This window comes from Triticum urartu, chromosome 4, assembly GCF_003073215.2.
Source record: "Triticum urartu cultivar G1812 chromosome 4, Tu2.1, whole genome shotgun sequence".
Classification (NCBI taxonomy): domain Eukaryota; kingdom Viridiplantae; phylum Streptophyta; class Magnoliopsida; order Poales; family Poaceae; genus Triticum; species Triticum urartu.
Genome location: NC_053025.1, coordinates 503,707,158 through 503,714,457, shown reverse-complemented (window position 1 = coordinate 503,714,457; position 7,300 = coordinate 503,707,158). Strand labels below are relative to the sequence as shown.

General features: G+C 39.8%; 1 long non-coding RNA gene across 1 annotated transcript; it reads right to left on the bottom strand.

Moving 5' to 3' along the window:
* Positions 1–4,234: 4,234 nt before the first annotated feature.
* LOC125554000 lies at positions 4,235–5,264 on the bottom strand. Its single transcript, XR_007304290.1, has 3 exons — positions 5,202–5,264; positions 4,522–4,559; positions 4,235–4,257 (listed from the first exon to the last, which is right to left on the bottom strand). It is a non-coding gene; the product is annotated as an uncharacterized LOC125554000 (long non-coding RNA).
* Positions 5,265–7,300: the final 2,036 nt, after the last annotated feature.

Sequence of the window (7,300 nt, the reverse complement as noted above, 5' to 3'; positions counted from 1 at the left end):
TTGTTTGCCCAGTGTTCCTCCGAACCACATGTAAAGCAGCCATCTCTATTTTTGTCTTTCTTCTTACCCTTCTTAATGGCCGATGCTGGCAGCACCATTCAAACATATAGTCCAGTGGCTCAAGGTGACGATGAATGATTAGAGAACCATTCGATGTATTGTGCATGATGAAGTATTATGGAGGACACAAACCATCTGGACATTTTGTGCAGTTCCACTAAAATCAAGCTGAGCATCCTGGTGGATATCGTATTTATATGCGGTAAGAAAACAAAGACACAGCAGCAAACACATGAATATTGGCCCCAGTGTCAACCCACCAATCGGTGAACTAACAAACTGAAAGTACGGTAAACAGATTACCATACCCAGATGCCCCATCATTGTTGCTTAGAATGACATTGACAATTTTGGAGTCCTGTCCTGGCTTCTTGTACTTGTTTTGGCACTTTTTGCCCATTGCACTCCACGTGATGTACAGTATCCTATGCTCTTTGCAGACTAGTCATGTCACCAGGGTCTACTAATACTCTGTAAAGCTTCTTGATCATTTCTTATGTAATGTAGCGCAAACAGTGACTGTTTCTTTCTACAAAGTGGTAAGACCAACTAGACCTACTAAAGTAGCAGTTTGCCTTAGACACATTGGCTCCTTTTGTGCAGTTCAACTAAAATCAAAGTCGAAATAAAACCGAGCTTTAATTTTGATATCCTTGTAAGAAACAATAGGTATAAGGGAACCAATTACTGAGAAATAATGGTTGATGACTTGTACTCCCAGAAGGAAAACAACTACTGATCTACCTTATCTTAATGGGAAACAAAGCAGGAGAGTAGCAATTCTCAATCAGTGTGATTCATTCATATTAACTGAGACATTATCTTAACAATGCCTTGTTTCAACATGTATAAAGAATGACAAAGCAGAAAAGTATCATTCCTATAACAATGCGACTGATTCATTTTAACAGAGACATTACCTTAACAATACCTTGGTTAAACATGTAGAAAGAACTACAAAGCAGGATAGTACCATTTTGTAAAACAGTGTAAATGATATATATTAACGGAGACATTATCTGAACAATACATTTCTTAAACATGTACTCCCGCCGATCCCTAACAAGTGTTGCAGTTTTGAACTAAGATTCAATAATTTATTCTGAGAGTGGCATTGCTTAATTTTACTAGCGGAATTAGATTAACAAAAAACATAAACAGTTCCAGGGGAGAGTGGGTGCAACAACAACACGTGCTTCCATCTACTTATAAAGGGGGTGATACAGAGTTTGTTATAACAAAGCAACAAGCATCATGTCTGGGTTGGTCCTATTTTTGTTCACAATTTAATGGGAAAAGACAACAGTACAATAGCTTCAATTCAACATTTATTTAAAACAGTACCAATACAAGTAGCACAACATCTCAAAGCGCACTGCACGATCATGTGGATGAAGGCATGCACCAAACTGTCATGATGCACACAAGATCATGTACGAATCTGCCAACACGAATAGGAAATCCAATCTCGTTTTGTGCAGTTGCACTGAAATCAAGCAAAGTCGCTGGTGTGACATTTAAGTTTGCTATAGCAACAAGTTGAATAGATATCCCTGATTTAATAGAGGCAAAAAAGGAAACAATTACTGCCAATAAAGGAGGATGAAACATGCGGCCACAAAAAGAAGCATCTACCTTCTCTTGATGGAAAACAAAGTATAGGATAGTAGCATTTCTAAAACGGTTCCATTGATTCATATTAATAGAGAAATTCTCTTAAAACAGTTCTGTAGTTAATTCTGAGAGTTGCATTGCTTAATTTTACCATCAGCATTAGATTAAGAAAAAGCATAAACAGTTCGAGGGGAGAGTGGGCACAACAACACCATGTGCTTCCATCTACTTATAAAGGGGGTGATGTAGAGTTTGTTGTAACAAAGCAACAAGCATCATGTCTGGGTTGGTACCAGTTGTGTCCAGTACTTAATGGGAAAAGAGAGCAATACAATAGCTTCAATTCAACATTTATTTAAAATAGTACCAATACAAGTAGCACAACATCTCAAAACACACTGCACGATCATGTGGATGAAGGCAAGTACCAACCTGTCATGACGCAGACAAGATCACCTACGAATCTGCCAACACAAATAGGAAATCCAATCTTGTTTTGTGCAGTTGCACTGAAATCAAGCAAAGTTGCCGGTGTGACATTTAAGTTTGCTAGGCAACAAATTGAATAGATATCCCTGTATTAATAGAGGCAAAAAAGGAAAAAAATACTCGCCAATAAAGGAGGATGAAACAAACGTCGACAAAAAGATGAACTACACCATAGCACTACATCCCGAACAAACAAATTGGTCGAGAATACAGGTTCCCCTAACAAATAGTCGGATGGGAAAGAGTATTGCCGACCGACACTGTCTGTTGTGGAAGGTCTAGATAGGAAAACCCTTTCCCGACCGACATACCTTTCCCGCTGCTTGTCGGCTATGGCATATCTTCCTGATCAACAATCTGTTGGGCCTACCATGGGCCTTTCCCGACCAACAGTCCGTTGGGGCTGCCATGGGCCTTTCCCGATCGACTGTTGGATAGGGTAATATTCCCCGACCAACAATCTGTTGGGGCTGCCATGGGCCTTTCCCTACTGACTATCAGATTGTGAATTATTTCCCAACGAACGTTCAATTGGGCCTGGCATTAACCTTTCCCGACCAACTATATGACGGGGTTTGTTGTTTTAGCGACCAACAACCGTTAGCCCTCCCATTGTTAGATTTCACATTACCAATAGAATGTCAATCAAGTTACATAATTCATAATAGTATAAGGTGCATGTCATCCAACAATATTAAACTACAATCAAACAATAATAACACACATTCATTATTTTATCACATATATATAGTTAATCTGTTATGAACTGATGACCACCAAAGTTTCCTATAAACTAATGTAAGTAATTAAATAAAGGAAACGTTATGGTTCATTGTCTGAGAGAAAAAATTCCTTGTTTTGTTTTCTAGAATTTGTCTAAGAGGCACGTCGTCTGCCTTGGCTCGTACTAGTGGGGAAGCAACTACATGCCCATCCTCGTAGCCTTCGAAAAAGATCCTTGCATCGTTCTCATACATGACATCAAAGCTTTCATTCTTCATCTTGAAGGACATCCTCCAGCTTGAAAATCTGCAAGTCAAAATCCACAGTTAATATTCTGCACCACAAATGGACAACATTGTATTTTCTATAAGCTGCCTTCAAGATCATTTCACATGAAAGCAACTGAAGAGAATTCATTATCACTAATGAGAAAAGGGGAAGCCCTTCAACAAATTTTAGAAGAGCATGTACCTTTTGCTCCCCTATTTTGTGTTTCCTGTAAACTTCTTTTGCTATATCCTGACATACAATTTATCCTGGTCTATGTGCCCATGGAGGATAACTTCCATTCCTACATAAGTGAAAGCAGCAAGAAATCAGACGATTAAGAACAGATAGCTACGAAGGCATTTGCTAAGCATCTGCAACATGATAAATGATAATAGTACACATGGCCATCCAAAACGCCAGTAGTAGTAAGTTTCCATCATTAGTTTCTTAAGTTTTCGTCACCCAAAGAGTTTCCCTGTGCCATAAAAAGATACATATGAATTTTTGTACCACTTGTTATAATAATCAACAAACAGCAGCAACTTGATGTCTCCATATGTCTGTGCTTCATTCCAGAGCTCCTCGTTCACCACCTCATTTTTATGCTTTTATCAAAGGCAGCAAAAGAGGCACATAAGTATTGACCACGAACTGAGGAGCTGTAATTCTAGAATAAAGAGAACACAAGAAGAGTTTTGACAAAATTTTGAAGAGTATTGTCTTGTGACAAGGTGTAACCAAGTACATAGTGAACGAAAATGCAATCAAAACAGGAAGAAGGATCTTCAATAAGGTGGTCACCACCCACGCATGATACCGCAGTTCTACGAACCACTATTCTACGTTTAAAATTATTTGTTGTAGAGAATATCCCAATAAAAAGATAAAGGAATTTATCCGTGGGGACAGGTGGAACCTTCAATATTTCCAAATCAGTGACATGCTCAAAGTCGTCTATTGTAGGCAAGCCATTTGCTATCACAGACAACAATTTAATATCTCATTCGATCATTACTTCACCAACAAGACCAGGCTATACATCCAAGTAAAAAAGCAAGGTGAGATCTTACCGATGTCATTGCCACCATGGATGACTAGCTCCTGGTCACCGAAAGTTAATTGGGTGGAGATGAGTGTCAAACAATAAAATTTTAATAATCAACAACCAGAAGAGGTACATCGCTATATAGCTCCGCAGGCTATCCATGTTATCAGACCCTGTCGAAAAGGAATTTCCTATTGAGGCATGGTATAGAGGCACTAGCTTGGTTCAAATGTTTTACTGTCTTCCAATTCAAATATGGCGATATTTTGCCGGAAACATAGGCAACCATTGGACTAATGTGAGAATGTAAAGGGACTTACCAGTTGGTTGATAAGTGTTGCCAGAATATCTTGCAGCTCTGTCAAAAATAAAGGGCCAAAGGTGGAATTGTAGTTATGTCAAGTCAAAGAATAAGCTCTCAAAGAACAAATATGGTACAACTAGAATTTACCAGTTTGGTTTTCAACTACTTTTATTGCATATATAAATAAAGTTAAATTGCAGTGACTAAGCCCGTGGAGTTTGGGGCAAGGCAGACATATTCAACATTGATATTGAATATTGACAAGGAGTTCAAGTGGATATCATATTATTCCATGCACATTAATAATATTTACATACCCATCAAACTTAAAAGTAGATGTACAAATAAAACTCAGATCACTGCCTGCGAAAGCAGTTTGACATATCTTAAAGATATTTATGTTGCTCCAGAAAAATAAGGCTACTCGATGAAACAATTAAGCCATGAAGATTCCAAGGCAAGAGTTACTTTTCATTGGTGGTGTTCCAGTGACTACCCATGTGTTGTGATGGATGTTTGCACTGGGAGAAATCAAGAATCACCCATGTTAGAAGAAATGTGTAAGTGGATCCTCAATTCTATAGAAGTAACGGTATCACATGTCAACATTTCACATCTTGAATTCTGAAATCGGATAACTAAGTCATCCTTGACAATGTTGACCTCTTCGATACCAAGAATGGTGTTCACTACTACCATTTTCAAGGTCGTGATCTTGCCATCAGTGGTCGTGGTCTTGTGAATGGCCTTCTTCTTCCTGTCAACAGTGGAAAACTAAGTACCATAACAAGAGGTGAAATGCTTCATATATTTGTACTCTTAAGCTGACACACGTCCACTAAATGGCATTCAATGACAGATCAATCTTGAAATGTGACACCGATATGTTTAGATGGTGATCAATATGCTTAGTGATCCCGCTTCAAATTGGGCATTTCTACAGAGGATAGCAATGATTCACAGGGCACAAATTATTAATTTTGAGAAAACATTTTAGGTCTGAAACAAAGGATTCACACAAGTTAAATAGATATATGTAGAATAGACAACATGCTGAAAGCAGGAAACGCTACTGCTCGCTCATAGAAAAATCAATCCATGAATCAAAGTAGTGCTAGTTTTTTTTACATAAAATTGCGCGTTCGGCCGATGTGGTGCATGACTCGGTCGCCGGGGGTTGAAATCTGTACACTGCAGGTAGAGAGGGGAGGAGGGAGAAAACTAATGGGTAGTGCTTATCTAGCTATTTAATTTAGTTTTCAAGGACTACACTTTACATAATCGAACCATTCCTTTGCCTAACATGTGGATCAGAGGAAACAAAATAGGTGCTACAGGAATTGAACTTCACAGGAAACAATGATGTTTTAGCAGGAGTTCATGAAATCAATATCAAACATTGTCTAACAATATAAAAAAAATACCTTTTGGAAACCCACACATCATTCGGATCCCGCTGGTTAGTAGGTTTGGCTGCCTTCTTTTGTCATGCACTGCTATAAATGTTCACCAACAATATTATACAGGTTGTATCATACATTGTCCATACAAAAATAACCTGAAAAAATAAAATCTGAAATATACAAGTTGAACATAAGGCTTCTCATCAAGGAAAAGCAAGAGATTATGCAAGGAATATATTTTTGTGGATGTCAGGTTCAGTACTTTTATCATGGTAAGGCTGGTTTCATAATCCAATTCCATCTACATTAACATGTAAGTGCTATAGAAAACACAACAGAGTTCAGAATCAGATTTCAGATTATGGCCAGCTTATTTTACAAAACTATTTTGTATCCCCTCTCAAATGCTACATGTGGGTACTTTACTTCAAACAAATAATGTTTTCTGGGTGCGCGTTGGCAAGGACAAAGGATATTTGTATTGATTAAGATTTATACATATAAATGTCTGATTATGAATATTTTTTTGCCCACAAATATGAAGTTGTCTAGCAGAAGCACAACGGGAATATCAGAAATAGGTTTGCAATGATTAAAGAGCATAGACGCAAATAGTCCACTCAAGAACTAATTTGAGAAATACGTACACTCTGAACTCAATTTGGTCTCTTTAGATCGCGAATGGTACAAAGAAGACATGTCTTTTGACATCTGCACATAAGAAGGTCAATGGGACTCGGGGCAGAACATCAAATGGATGGTCTCTGAAGAATAACCCACCGGCACTGATGTTTCCAATCTGTGAGATGAATTTGGTTGTCAAGTGAGAGAGAGAGAGATGCCTCACAGGGATGTTTGCACGGACATAAATCTCCGCCACCAGCAACCTGGAGGGGGCAACGGCAGGGAGCAGGGCCGCCTGGGGGGCACTGGTAGGCAGGGCGACGTGGGGCTGGAAGTGGAGGAGCAAGATAGCATGGGAAGTGCTTCTCCACGGCCGACATAGTCTTCCCTGGGATCTGCCCGGCACCTAGGATGACAAAGAGGCCAGAGTTCTTGGTGACGGGGTGGGGGATGGAGCACCTTGGTGGTGGAGAGGGTTCGAGCTCGGGGGGAATGGGTGCTGTGGGGGCGGCAGGAGGGTTTGAGGACGACGGCGCAGTGCAGCGACCGACCGGAGAGAGCAGTGAGCGTCGTGATATTGGGGGCAGCGTGAATGGCGGCTAGTGGCGGGGAATTAGGGATTTCACGATACTGGGAGGGAAAGAGTAGCGAGGTTCGCGGGCTGTGTCAAAACTTGGCGCTAAAATTTTTCGTCTGCGCGCGCTTGGCCCATTTAGCCAAAGGCGGTGGGTTGGCATTATTTACCGCCTAATAGATCGAAGGGTATAC